Source organism: Moschus berezovskii, chromosome 3, assembly GCF_049115385.1.
Source record: "Moschus berezovskii isolate FMDL1 chromosome 3, NW_MosBer_1.0, whole genome shotgun sequence".
Taxonomy (NCBI): Eukaryota; Metazoa; Chordata; class Mammalia; order Artiodactyla; family Moschidae; genus Moschus; species Moschus berezovskii.
The window spans coordinates 124,004,432-124,019,836 of record NC_142462.1 but is presented as its reverse complement, the minus strand read 5'-3'; the positions used below and the strand labels follow the sequence as shown (position 1 = coordinate 124,019,836).

Genomic DNA, 15,405 nt, shown 5'->3' with positions numbered 1-15,405 from the left:
GACCCCACGGACTGCAGCACGCCAGGCTCCTCTGTCCTCCACTGCCTCCCAGGGTTTGCTCAAACTCATGTTCATTGAGTCAGTGATGGCATCCAACCATCTGTCCTCTATTGCCCCCTTCTCCTGCCCTCAGTCCTTCCCAGCATCAGGGTCTTTTCCAATGAGTTGGTTCTTCACACAGGTGACCAGAGTGTTGGAGCTTCAGCTTCAGCAAAAATATATATGGAAGAATCAAACACAGAGTCAGACTAATGGTTATCTTATTCTCTGTGTGTGTGCAGCAAGGGAAATACACAGTCCTCAGCTATATCTATTTTATTTTTCAAAATATCTAAAGTAAATATGGGGTAAAATGGTAAGATTTGATAAAGCTGGTGTGTGGGTACATGAGTATTTTTATATTATTCTCTATACACTTTTTATAAGTTTGTAATATTTTGAAATAAAATTAGTGAAATGTCCTATTCACAGAAATCGATTCTTTATCATCTGTAAGATTCTTCATAGTATCTATTAAAAGTAGTTGGTGTGTTCTATTTCATAGATGGCCCACAAGAGGGAGACCTGGAACAATTCAGTGACCTGATGCGTGTGTGTGTGTGTGTGTGTGTGTGTGTATTAGTCACTCAATTGTGTCCAACTCTTTGAGACCCCATGGACTGTAGCCCACCAGGCTCCTCTGTCCATGGAATTCTCCAGGCAAGAATACTGGACTGGATAGCCATGCTCTTTTCCAGGAGACCTTCCCAACTCAGAGATCAAACCTGGGTCTCCTGCATAGCACATTTCTTTACTCTACATTTATTTATTGTCTTTTTCTGGTAAAGACATCACTTTGCCTACAAAGGTCCTTATTGTCAAAGCTATGGTTTTTCCAGGAGTCATGTATGGACGTGAGAGCTGGACCTTAAGGAAGGCTGAGCCCCGAAGAATTGGTACTTTTGAATTGTGGTGCTGGAGAAGACTCTTCAGAATTTCTTGGATTGCAAGGAGCTCAAACCAGTCCATCCTAAAGGAAACCAACCCTGAATAATCATTGGAAGGACTGATACTGAAGCCAAACCTCCAATACTTTGGCCACCTGATGCGAAGAGTGGACTCACTGAAAAAGACCCTGATGCTGGGAAAGATTGAGGGCAGGAGGAGAAGGGGACAACAGAGGACAAGATGGCTGGATGGCATCACCGAGTCAATGGACATGAGTTTGAGCAAGCTCTGGGAGACAGTGAAGGACAGGGAGGCCTGGCGTGCTGCGGTCCGTGGGGTCATTTCGACATGACTTAGCCATTGAACGACAACAAAGACCCGACGTATCAGTGAATATGATGACAACCGGCGCCCAAGGACATGCGGCCGGAACCTCGATGAGACCAGGGGCTGTCCAGGCTCCTGTCTGGCCTCCGTCTAAGTCAGGACAGACATGTTCAGAAATCTGCAGAGCAGCCACTCATGGTAAAGGAGACACATCATAGGATGCAGTGCTAAACCAAATGATGTTTTAAAACTGCAATTTAATGAGATGTCTGCAGAGGGACGAGCACAGGGCAGCAAGGGGACAGTGGGTTCACAGGGTGCTGGCAGACACGGAGACCCACCGGGTCCTCTGGAGCCTGCGGCCGGGTGCCTGGGGTCTGTTCCCCAGCACAGCAGAGAAAACCAGAAACTCCTGCCGCTTAACCGGTGAACACGGAAAAAGCTGATCTAGCTAGTTCTACTGCTACAGCTAGAAACTGCAGCCAGTGATGAGCACGGCTGTTTGTCGATGTAATTTAAATTCACCATTAGGAGGCCCCTTCACAAATTCAGACTGTGTGTGATGATTTTCAGGCTTTTCCATTTATATTTCTGCTATTTATTTTACTCTTTGGAAAAAATTAAAAAAAAATTTTTTTTGACCATGCTGTGCAGCATGTGGGATCCTAGTTTCCCAACCAGGGATCAAACATGTGCCCCTTGCAGTGGAAGCACGGAGTCTTAGCCACAGGACTGCCAGGTAAGTCCCTTATTTCATTCATTTTTAATCAGGTGCCCAGAGGTTTTAGTAAAAATTGTGGAGGATACATAAATTAAGAATAGTCTCTTCATTGGTGTCTTTGTAAACCATTCCTTCTAGTCATTACAATTTAGTATCTCTTTACCTCTAAGGCTTCCCTGGTGGCTCAGAGGGTAAAGTATCTGCCTGCAATGCAGGAGACCCGGGTTCAAACCCTGGGTCAGGAAGATCCTCTGGAGAAGGAAATGGCAACCCACTTCATTATTTTTGCCTGGAGAATCCCATGGATGGAGGAGCCTGGTAGGCTACAGACTACAGGGTCGCAAAGAGTCTGACTCAACTGAGTGACTTCACTTTCACTTTCACCTTTGGGAGGGCAGGGACCCCCTAGTTACCTCGACAGCAATCTTATCTCCAGCAGCAAACCTCATGCCTGCTACATCAGGGGTACTCAAAAGATGTTTGTGAAGTTGATGATAGAGCCAAGTGTCCATTGACAGATGGATAGATAAGTAAACTGCAGTATATACATAAAAGGAATCTTTTTTCAGACTCTAAAAGGAAGGTATTCCTATTACCTGCTATGACACAGATGAACCTTGAAGGCATGAAATAAGTCAGTCACGAAAAGAAAAATACTCTGTAATTCCATTTCCATGTGCTAGTAGAGTCATCAAATTCATATAGACAGGAAGTAAAATGGAAGGTGTGCAGGTGATGGGGGGGGAGGTGGAAGAATGGGGAATTGAGTCTACTGGGGACAGAGTTTCAGTTTAGGGAGAGGAAAAAGTTCTGGAGATGAGGGTGGTGATGGCTGCATACCATGGTCATGAATGTGCTTAACACTGGAACGGCAGGACTTCCCTGATGGTGCAGTGGATAAGAATCCACCTGCCAAGGCAGGGGATGTGGGTTGACCCCTGGTCCGGGAAGATCTCACATGCCACGGAGCAACTAAGCCCGTGCCCGATAACTACTGACCTTGCGCTCTAGAGCCTGAAAGCCACAATGACTAAATCCTCATGCTGCAAGTACTAAAGCCCGTGCGCCTAGAGCCTGTGCTCCAAAACAAGAGGAGCCACCGCGATGAGAAAGGAACACACACACACCGCAAGGAAGAGCCCCTGCTCACCCCAACTAGAGAAAGCCCAGCAACAGCAGAGACCTGTGCTGCCAAAAATAAATGAATTTTAAAAACCCATAAAAACACTATTCACCCACACACTTAAAAATGGTTAAAATGGTAAATTTCATGTTATGCATATTTCGAAAGTGAAAGTGTTAGTCACTCAGTCGTGTCCAACTCCTTGCGACCCCATGGCCTGTAGCTGGCCAGGCTGCTCTGTCCAAGCGATTCTCCAGGCAAGAATACTGGAGTGGGTTGCCATTCCATTCCCCAGGGGATCTTCCTGACACAGGGATCAAACCCGGGGTCTCCTGCATTGCAGGCAGATTCTTTCTTGCCTGAGCCACCAGGGAAGCCCCCATGTATATTTTCAGTTCAGTTCAGTTCAGTCACTCAGTCATGTCCAACTCTTTGCAACCCCATGGACTGCAGCATGCCGGGCTTCCCTGTCCATCACCAACTCCTGGAGTTTACTCAAACTCATGTTCATTGAGTCAGTGATGCCATCCAACCATCTCATCCTCTGTCATCCCTTCTCCTGTCTTCAATCTTTCCCAACATCAGGGTCTTTTCAAAAGAGTCAGTTCTTCACATCAGGTGGCCAAAGTATTGGAGTTTCAGCTTCAGCATCAGTTCAATGTATATTTTACCACGAGGACTGAGGAAAGAAAATTAGTGCAACAGAAAGAACACTGGAGAAAGTGAACCTCCTTCTGTTTAGGTGGCAAGCCTCTGGGATGGTTCTAAACTCGATCAGTGGGTCAGCCTGGCTCCCACGGTGGAATCTGGGGCATGTGGCCTCCTTGCAGGGGCACGGTACTTCCAGGGGGAGGAAGAGATGACCTGGAGGTCTCCCAGATCCCAAGCTCAGGAACCTGGGGGGAGGCATGAGAAACTGCCTCGCGAGCAGCACTATCACAGGTAAGTGGGGTCACAGATGCCACCAAGCAGCCCGAGGGGCAGAGAGGGAAGAACAGAAAGGCCTTTGTGCTGGAAGCCACTGTGCAACAGCTTCCTTCCCGTCAGCCTCCTCCACCAGGGCACAGAATCATGGCCGCACCCGAGGAAGGATGGGGAAATGGGAGGAGAGAAGAAAAAGAGAAAGAGAACGCTGGAGGACCAGTGAACACCTAGCACGTCTTCATCCTCACAGACAGAGGCTGGATTCTGCAACTCGCACATCCGTGACTCAGATGTCTCCCTCCCGGGTGAGGTCCTGGATCCGAGGACTCAGAACAGAGCACTGCCTCCAAGGAAAATTATCCCAGAGAGAAATCACAGCCTTCCAGAATTCTCAGAAAATAGCTGTCACTGCCCAGTTCCCTAGGAAAGGGCTTGTTATTACACAATCATGTAATAAGTATGACCAGACAGCTGGCTTTTGTCCCACAGGTCAGGCTATGGCCCTGGGAGGTGATAGAAAATATGTCTCTCTCTTGGTCTCTTGGAGAAGGAAATGGCAACCCACTCCAGGATTCTTGCCCAGAGGAGCCTAGTGGGCTGCTGTCCATAGGGTTGCAAAGGGTCGAACATGACTGAAGCGATTTAGCACGCATACACGCATTGGAGAAAGAAATGGCAACCCACTCTGGTATTCTTGCCCAGAGGAGCCTGGTGGGCTGCTGTCCATAGGGTCGCAAAGAGTCAAACACGGCTGAAGTGACTTAGCATGCATGCATGCATTGGAGAAAGAAATGGCAACCCACTCTGGTATTCTTGCCCGGAGAATCCTAGAGACAGAGGAGCCTGGTGGGCTGCCATCTATGGGGACGCACAGAGTCGAACATGACTGAAGTGACTTAGCAGCAGCAGCAGCAGCTCGGTCTCTGCCTCGGGTTCCTGGCACAGACCTCCTGAATTCCCTGGGTGATTCAGTGATTAGGAGTTTGGAATACTCAGCCCCTTCTCCCCCCAGCCATTCTCCTGGGAGGGGAGACCAGCTAGATGTGGAGTTAATGATCTATCAGACCTCTGTGATGATGAAGCCTCCATAAACATCTGCAGAATGTGGGGTCTGGAGAGCTTCCGGGTTGGGGAACACGTGGCATTTTGGTGGGGTTGGCAGCTCTGCAGCCTCGTCTGTAAACCTGTCCTGTGCACCTCTTCCACCAACGGTTCCTGACTTGTACCCCTCCAACACAAATTGCTAATCCAGTAAGCAGAATGTTTCTCTGAGTTCTGCGAGCCGCTCTAGCAAATTAATTGAACTTGAGGAGGTGGGGGGGTCATAGAACTCTCCGACGTGTGGCTGATGGGCCAGAAATAAGGTGACAGCCTAGGTGGTTGTCTGAAGTAGCAACGATCCTGTGGGACTGAGCCCTTAACCTGTGGGTTCTGACTTGATCTCTAGGTGGGTAGTGTCAGAACTGAGCTCAATGATTTCCGGTTCAAGATGGCAGAGTAGAAGGACATGCACTCATCCCTACCTGCAGAAGCATCAAAGTTGCAGCCTGCTATTGAACAACCATCAACAGGAGGATGCTGGAACCACCAAAAAAAGATAGTGGAAGTTGCTCAGTTGTGTCCAACCCTTTGTGACTCCATGGACTCTACAGTCCAGGAAATTCTCCAGGCCAGAATCGTGTAGTGGGTAGCCATTCCCTTCTCCAGGGGGTCTTCCCAAACCAGGGATTGAACCCAGGTCTCCCACATCCAAAGATAAAGATACTTCACGTCCAAAGACAAAGAAGAAGCCATGATGAGATGGTAGGAGGGTGCCAATCAAGATAAAATCAAATCTCATACCCGCCAGGAGGGTGACCCACAGACTAGAGAACAATAATACCAAAGAAGTTCTTGTACTCCTGTGCAGGTTCTGAGCCCCACGTCAGGCTTCCCAGCCTGGGGACCCAACAAAAGGACTGGGAATCCCCAGGGAATCTGGCCTTGAGGGCCAGCAGGACTTGATTATAAGCCTTCCAGAGGACTGGAGGAAACAGAGACTCCAGTCTTGGAGGGCACAAACAAAATTTTGCATGCATAAAGACCCAAAGGAGAGGAACAGGGACCCCACAGGAGACCGAACCAAAGCTACCTGTTAGTGTTGAAAGGCCTCCTGTGGAGGCGCGGGTTGGCAGGGGCTCACCACAGGGACAGGGTCACTGGTAGGTCCCCCTTGGCATAAATCCTCTTGGAGTTTGCCACTGACCCTACCATAGAGCCCATAGACCCCAGGGCTAGGCTGCCTCAGGCCAAACAACTACCAGGGAGGCAGTGCAACCCTACCTATCAGCAGATAGTTAGATTAAAGTTTTACTGAGCAAGGTCCTGCCCAGAGCAAGACCCAGTGTTTCCCACCACCAGTCCCTCCCATCAGGAAGCTTACACAAGCCTCTTAGCCTCCTCCATCAGAGGGCAGACAGAAGAAACAAGAACAACACAGTCTCAGAGAGGCTATAACAAAACTATATTACAGAAAGTTAATCACGGTAAAAAAGCATAAAGTTGTGTCTCAGATGAAGGGAAAAGATAAAACCCCAGAAAAACAACTAAATGAGGTGAAGACAGGCAACCTTCCAGAAAAAGAATTCAGAATAATGATAGTGAAGATGATCCAGGACCTCGGGAAAATAATGGAGACAAACATTAAGAAGACACAAGAAATGTTTACCAAAGACCTAGAAGAACTAAAGGACATACAAACAGAGATGAATAATACACTAGAAGGAACCAGTGGCACAATAACTGAGGCAGGAAAAATGGATAAATGACCTGGAGGACAGAATGGTGGAAATCAGTGCCACAGAAGGGAATATAGAGAAAAGAATGAAAAGAAATGAAGACAGCCTAAGAGACCTCCGAACAACATTAAACACCCAACATTCGCATTATCGGGGTCCCAGAAGGAGAAGGGAGAGAGAAAGGACCTTGAGAAAATATTTGAAGAGATAATAGCTGAAAATTTCCCAAACATGGGAAAGGAAAAAGCAACCAAGTCCAGGGAGCACAGAGAGTCCCAGGCAGGATAAACCCAAGGAGGAACACACCCAGACAGTAATCAAACTGACAAAAATTAAAGACAGATAAAATATTAAAAGCAACAAGGGAAAAATGACAAACAACATGTCAGGCAACTCCCATCAGGCTATCAGCTGATTTCTCAACAGAAACTCTACAAGCCAGAAGGAAATGGCATGACATATTTAAAGAGATGAAAGGGAAGAACCTACAACCAAGAATACTCTGCCCAGCAAGACTCTTCAGATTTGATGGAGAAATCAAAAGCTTTTCAGACAAGCAAAAGTTAAGAGGATTTCAGTTCAGTTCAGTACAGTTCAGTCACTCAGTTGTGTTCGACTCCTTGTGACCCCATGAATCACAGCACGCCAGGCCTCCCTGTCCATCACCAACTCCCGGAGTTCACTCAAACTCATGTCCATTGAGTCGGTGATGCCATCCAGCCATCTCATTCTCTGTCGTCCCCGTCTCCTCCCACCCCCAATCCTTCCCAGCATCAGACTCTTTTCCAGTGAGTCAGCTCGTTGCATGAGGTGGTCAAAGTATTGGAGTTTCAGCTTTAGCATCAGTCCTTCCAATGAACACCCAGGATTGATCTCCTTTAGAATGGACTGGTTGGATCTCCTTGCAGTCCAAGGGACTCTCAAGAGTCTTCTCCAGCACCACAGTTCAAAAGCATCAATTCTTTGGCGATCAGCTTTCTAGATCACAGTCCACCTGTCACATCCATACATGACCACGGGAAAAACCATAGCCTTGACTAGACGGACCTTGGTTGGCAAAGTAATGTCTCTGCTTTTTAATATGCTATCTAGGTTGGCCATAACTTTCCTTCCAAGGAGTAAGCGTCTTTTAATTTCATGGCTGCAATCAGCATCTGCAGTAAGAGGATTTAGCACCACCAAACCAGCTTTACAACAAATGCTAAAGGAACTTCTCTAAGCAGTAAACACAAGAGAAGGAAAAGACCTACAGAAAATAAACCCCAAATAATTAAGAAAACAGTAATAGGATCATATATATTGATAATTACCTTAAATGTAAATGGATTCAATGCACCAATCAAAAGACACAGACTGGCTGGCTGGTGGATGAAAACGTGTGCATGTGTGCACTTCCACTTACCACATCACTCTGGTTGACCCCCCAAATTATATGCAATTATTTTATATTGTTAGGTTAATCATGTTCCCATTATGGCTTGCAATTATAATTATCTTTTATTTTTTGTCTGGCTATTGATTGTGAAAACTGATAAACATCTTTTACTATTGTGATTATGTAACTATTACTCAATACCATTGTATCACGATTGGTCAACAGAAAAATAATAGAATTCTATATCACCCAAACTAAGATCTAACAGAAAAACTTGTAATCACTTTTTAAAATCCAGATGCATACCAGAACTATCTTGAAAATTTTTGAAAAACACAAATGCCCAGGTATTGCTTTTTTTCTCCAGAGCTCCGGATGTATTTCCTTTTTTTTTTTTTTTTATGAGCAGTCATGTTTAAAAACAACTGGACTATATAATGATCTTTTATCTAGTTTGTTTCACTTTTTCTATTTCATATTCAGTGCTCCCATTTCATTTAGCTTATGTTCTCCAATTTCTCCATCTTTTTTTTTAATGTTCTTTCTCAAGTCTTTATCAGGTGTAGTAGAAAAGCTTTTGCACACACGCACATATATATAATATATATATTTTAGAAAACATGAATTTTTGCTTAACTAAAAAATTTATGACATTTTGATTGCACTTGTTTGACTTAGTATGAATAGAATGCCAGATTTCTAATTAAAAAATAGATAATGCAACAAGCCACAAAGGTTTACTATATATAGCACAGGGAACCATAATCAATGTCTTGTAATACCCTATACTAGAAAATAATTTCAAAAATAATATATGTATGTATGTGTATTTGTATAACTGAATCACCTTGCTGTGCACCTGAGACACTGCAAGTCAACTATACTTCAACAAAATATATATTGAAAAAAAATAAATTAATTAAAAAACCAAGAGTTGAGCTCAGCTGTAGGCCACTTCGCTGGGGTGACAGAGAACTGCTCAGCGGGACATGCCCCCCAGCATCTGGTGTCACAAGCCCTGTGAGTGTATTGTGAGTGTGGTGGGGCTGTGAGAGCAAAGGAGAGACACAGGAGGCAGGCTGAGGTCCTCTAAAACACGCCCAGAAAGAGAAGTGGGTAGTGTCTGGCCACCTCTGGAGGATGGGCTTCCTGCGGGAGTCCAGGGTCTTCACCCAAGCCAGGACCAGAAAGCAGGAGTAGCCTTAGCAAAGAGCAGGCTTCTCCCCTCCCTTAAAGGAGCCAGCCTCGAATGGCCAAGTTCCAAAAGAGTGGAGAAAACCTGGCCATTCAAGGCTGGTTCTCTCTCTCTGCAAGGCGGTTCACAGAAAAGAAAGCAGACTTTCAACCAAGACAGGCAGTGCGTGTGAATCCTGGTTTCACCATTTATTAGTTACATGGTCTTCAAAGTGAAAGTCGCTCAGTCGTGTCTGACTCTTTGTGACCCCCCTGGACTGTACAGTCCACGGAATTCTCCAGGCCAGAATACTGGAGTAGGTAGCCTTTCCCTTCTCCAGGGGATCTTCCCAACCCAGGGATTGAACCCAGGTCCTCTGCATTGCAGGTGGATTCGTTACCAACTGAGCTATCAGGGAAGCCCAACATGGTCTTGGGCAAGTTAATTAACCTCACAAAGACTCAGTTTTCTCCCTTCGTGAAATTAGGATAATATTACTTGGATCATGTGCTGGTTACTCTAAGAATGAAATGAGTACTCGTAGAGTGTTTCATTCACCGGCTCATCTACAAGAACCCACAGTCTACTAGGGCAATGATCTGCCAGTTTCTTTTTCCCTTCCTCTAAATTAGGAACAGAGGAATTTGTTTCATTACCACCATCCTGTAGAAGACATGATAAAACTTTTTTTTGCCTTTACATTGGTACTCAGATTATTAAGATTATTTGGAGAAAGATATATGTATGTATGTGTATATAAACATATGCATATATTTATGTATCATATTCCATAATATTTTAATCTGGTTTCTAAAAAGGATTTGCATCTGTTTAAGAAAAAAACAGGGCTTCACAGGTGGCACTAGTGGTAAAGAACCTGCCTGCCAATGCAGGAGACATAAGAGACACACATTTGATCTCTGGGTTGGAAGGATCCCCTAGAGAAGAGAATGGCAACCCAATTCAGTATTCTTGCCTGGAGAATCCCATGGACAGAGGAGCCTGGCAGGCTACAGTCCATGGGATCTCAAAGAGTCAGATACAACTGAAGTAACTCAGCATACAAGAATAAAACAAGAGAGTTGAAAATTGTGCAGTCATTTAAATATTTTTTTCTGCTGGTGGGTGTGCCAATTAGTAAAATGTTTTTTTTTTTTTTTTTTTGCGGATATTTAAATAATTTATAAATACAATAAAATCCATTTCCTGTGTGGCACTTGCCACAAAATCAGTGCTCAACAGCCACAGGGGGCCAGTGGCTACCACAGTGGATGGCACAGAGACCATTTCCATCATCACTGAACGTTCTATCGGACAGCACGCGTTAGACCCTGAGTGTGATTTTTTTTTTTATGCTTGAGTATGAATATACTCAGTGGTAATAATTTCATCCTGTCTTTCTTATGAATAAACAAAATCCAAATCATACCTCATTTCTTCATAAATTTTCTACTCCCAAATTCAATTCCAAGGAGGACAGTGGATTATTTACAAGCAGGTCAAGTAAGCTCCTAATCCTCTACTACTTGGGACCCAGAACGTCTTTCTTCTATAACAATGAATGAAACATAAAAATTAGTTGAGCAAAGGGGAATTCACTAAAAAGTACGGTAGACAAAACGCCGTGTTTATAGACGATAGCTTCCTGTTGAATATGAAGCTCTGAGAGTGCCCATAAGGAAGTGGGAGAGGAGAGGGTGGCGATTCCACACAAACTAACTCCTCCATCAGAGAAACAGCACACAGGCACCACTGACGCAGCGGGCCAGACACTTCGTGGCCTAAAAATCAAGTGCCCACACGAAAACAGGATGGTCACACCATCCGGTGTGGGCGGGGGACAGTGGCACCAAGTTTCCTACTGGGAACAAACATTTCCTTACAACCATTTCTAATTTCCAGCATCCTTAGAAACGCAATGATAAAACACGAGAACAGCTTAGGAAAAGGAAGCACAAATTCTAAGACACTTCCATAGCTAAGGGTGCTAAGACCCAAAATCGTCCTCCTAATTCCTCATTCTCAATTTCATGAAAGCCTGGAAAGACTATGTTTATGACTAGTAGGAAATGCCCTGTTCTAGTATTGATCTCTGTTAATTTAAAAAATTCTCCTCTCTGCATCCTTTTCGCCAATTTTTTCTTATCCTATCTATGCCTATTTACTTTTAGTAACATAATTCTTTAGTTTTATAAAATTCTGTGATATAGAGCTTTCTTTTTCATTTCAGACAAGTGGAATGAGCAGGGCTAACAAGAATCATTAACATCTAGTCATTTTAAGTTGTAAAACCACCTTAAGCTCCTCAGAAGATGCAAAAAAAGTTTTTTTTAAATGTAATAATAGCAATAATTAAATTACATACTTGTGACTTCTTGTAAGAAATCCAAACATGGTCGACTACTTCCAGAAATGCTTATTGAAACAGCCAGTGGGGTCTGTCCTTCACAGTTCCTCGTGTTCGTGTCCGCTCCATAATTATATAACATCCGTGCACAAAGCACATCGTCCCTAAGGGCAGACAGATGTAAAGGAGTCTGTCCATCTTCTAAGCGACCCAAGTTTGTGTCTGCTCCTCTTTGGAGGAACATTCGGCAATAAGAGTGATTGCTTTTAATCACAGCGTATCTCAACAGGAAACCGTTCTGAATGTCGATGTTGGCGTTGTGGTCCAGGAGGATTTTCACACAGCTTGACCGCTCTCGGATAATGGCGAGCTGAAGCGGCGTTGTACCTTTATCACTGAGCGGGTCAACCTCAGCCTTGAACTCCAGTAGGAGTCAGACAAATGAGTCCCTACCATAGTGAGCGGCCACATGAAGGAGAGTCCAGCCATCACTGCTTTTTGCATTAATAATGTCGCTCCTGTATTCAGATTCTAACATCAGGCGTGCAATCCGGGCCCGGCCATGCATGGCTGCATAATGAAGAGCAGTGAAGCCTCCGATTAAGTCCTTAACTGTGGGATCAGCTCCATGCTCTAGAAATACTCGAACACACCTTTCCTTTCCTCGTGCTGCAGAGAAATGAAGCAGAGTCCAGCCATTAGCATCCCGGCCATTTGGAGAGTAGCCTTGCTCTAGCAAGTAACTCAGCATACAAGAAAAAAACAAGAGAGTTGAAAATTGTGCAGTCATTTAAATATTTTTTTCTGCTGGTGGGTGTGCCAATTAGTAAAATGTTTTTGAAACGCATTTTATTATATCAGGAATCTTAAAATTTTTTAATATTTTGACCATTTCTAGAAGTATATCCTACATAAGTACCGGAACTTGAAGATCATGTTTTAAAGGCATTTATCACAGCCATTACTCATAAGAGCAAAATCTGGAAAATGTCCACCTGTTTAACAATAAAAAAAGAAGGTAAATAATTGAAAATGACATAGCATTAAGTGAAAAATCAGGACACAAACTGTGTGCATAGTATGACTGCAACTATGTAATAATACAGAGTTACCGTAGTCTGCTCAGCCCTGTCTCTTTGTGACCCCGTGGACTGTACCCGCCAGGCTCCTTTGTCTATGGGATTTCCCAGGCAAGAATACTGGAGTGGGTTGCCATTTTCTTCTTCAGGGGATCTTCTCGAAACAGTGATCAAACCCACGTCTCCTGTGTTTCCTGCATTGGCAGTTGGATTCTTTACTACTGAGCCACCGGGGAAGCCCGATTTATAGTTACACACGTGTAGAAAGCCTCTTATCCTCGTTGATCAGAGGGCAGACAGAAGGAAAACCACGCTCACAGAAAACGAACCAAAATGATATAGACTGTGTTACCGAAAGTGGGGTCTGGCTGCTTGCCACTCAACGGCCAATGAAGAGGCAAGGCTGGCTTTAGTTTAGGAGTTTTTAGACGTTTACTATTTATGCTTATTGTTTTTGGCTGCACCGGGTCTTCGTCGCCATGCATGGACTTTCTCTGATTGCCGTGAGCAGGGCCTACTCTCTGGTCACAGAGTGCAGGCTCCTCACTGCGGTGGCTTCTGCTGGGGGAGAACGGGCTCTAGGATGCGTGGGCTTCAGAAGCTGTGCTGCACAGGTTTAGCAGCCCTGGGGCACATAGGATCTTCCTGGACCAGGGATCGAACTCGTGTCCTCTGGGTTGGCAGGTGAATTCTCAACCACGGGACAACCAGGGAAGTTCCAGTTTGCTTTATTTGGGATGCTGGGAACTGGGGGGAGGGGGGAAGGGTGGATGCCTGTCCAAAGGCCAACTCCCCCCAGTGACAATCAGGGGGCAAGAGCTTTTAAAGGCGGAGGGAGGGGGCTATGTGCAGGAACAGCATGGCGCTCTGACAGTCATCTTGAAATTGATCTTTGGTGGTCTGATCCGTCTCACCTTGATCATCTTAATACAGTCACACCTTCAGTGCCAGGGGCTATTTGTTCCCATCTCCTTGAGGCTAATTCTCAGGACTGTGGTGGCTTCTGTCACAGCTACAGTCTTGTAATTAACTTCTTCCACCTGGTGGGGGTTTCAGTATCTATAAGACAGCCCACAGGACATGGCTCAGAATATCATCTACAGCCCCTGAGGAGGAAATAAAGGTCCTTGGCTTTGCTTAGTGACTAAACTATTATCGTTTTGTTCTGTGTGTTTTCCTTTGTTTCTGTATTTTCTTGCTTCTCGGATTAGACTTATTCTTTGGCTAAAGTTTTTCCATAGACAAAGGCAGGCAGAGGGCACGGGCCGCAGGGAAGGACCATAGGATCCTGCTCTGTTTGTTTTTTGTCCTCCCCCCAGATTCACATGTTGAAACTGAGTTGGAAATATTAGACACTTTTTGGACACTGCTGTTATTGCTATGTAGTTTCGCTAAGTGGTGTCCAACTCTCTGCAACCCCATGGACTGAAGCACGCCAGGCTCCTCTGTCCTCCACTATCTCCCCGAGTTTGCTCAGATTCATGTCCGTTGAGTCAGTGATGCTATCTAACCGTCTCATCCTCTACTGCCCCCTTTTCCTTTTGCCTTTAGTCTTTCTCAGCATCAGTGTTGTTTTTCCCAAGGAGTCAGCTCTTCGCATCACATGGCCAAAGTACTGGAGCTTCAACATCAGTCCTTCCAGTGAAGGTCTTTATGGACGTAGATTCAAATATCACTTGGTACTAACTTTGAAAATCCCTTGGACTGCAAGGAGATCAAACAGGTCCATCCTAAAGGAAATCAACCCTGAATATTATTATAAGGCCTGATGCTGAAGCTGAAACTCCAATACTTTGGCCACCTGATGCGAAGAACTGACTCACTGGAAAAGACCCTGATGCTGGGAAAGATTGAGGGCAGGAGGAGAAGGGGACGACAGAGAATGAGATGGTTGGATGGCATCATTGACTCAAAGGACATGAGTTTGCGCAAGCTCCGGGAGTTGGTGATGGACAGGGAGGCCTGCAGTCCATGGGGTCGCAAAGAGTCAGACACAACTGAGCGACTGAACTGAACTGAACTTCCTCCCCACTGTGATGACATTTGGATGGGGGGGGGTTGCAAGGAGGTGACTAGGTCACAAGGGTGGCGCCTCAGGCGTGGGCTCAGAGTCCTTGTAAAGAGACCCCAGAGAACTCCCCCTCCCTCTGTGCGGCATTGGGAAAAAGCAAGGAGACAGCTGTCTGTGAGCCAGGAAGTGGGCTCTCAGCAGACAGCGGGTCTGGTGGCCCGCAGTCAGGAGCACAAGGCCTCCGGAGCTGAGGAAGCAGGGCTCTGCTGCTGACAAGCCCCGCCCCCCATCTCTGCATCTGCTAGAAGCCGAGGGGACTAAGACAAGGGGGGTCTCTTTTCCTCTCACTTCTTGAATGGCCCTGACCAGGCCAGGTCTGGCACCTCCATCATCTTATTTGCCCAGCCCTGCAGGGTTCACAGGTGGCGCTAGTGGTAAAGAACCCACCTGCCAATGGAGGAGACATCAGAGACGCAGATTCGATCCCTGGGTCAGGAAGCTCCCCTGGAGAAGGGCACAGCAACTTACTGCAGTATCCTTGCCTGGAGAATCCCACGGACAGGGGAGCCTGGCGGGCTACAGTCCCTGGGGATGCAAAGAGTCAGACACAACTGAAGTGA

The 15,405-nt window shown here is 45.6% G+C and overlaps 1 pseudogene; it reads right to left on the bottom strand.

The window, feature by feature from the left end:
* Positions 1-11,503: 11,503 nt before the first annotated feature.
* Positions 11,504-12,446, bottom strand: LOC129552018 (ankyrin repeat and SOCS box protein 7 pseudogene; annotated as a pseudogene).
* Positions 12,447-15,405: the final 2,959 nt, after the last annotated feature.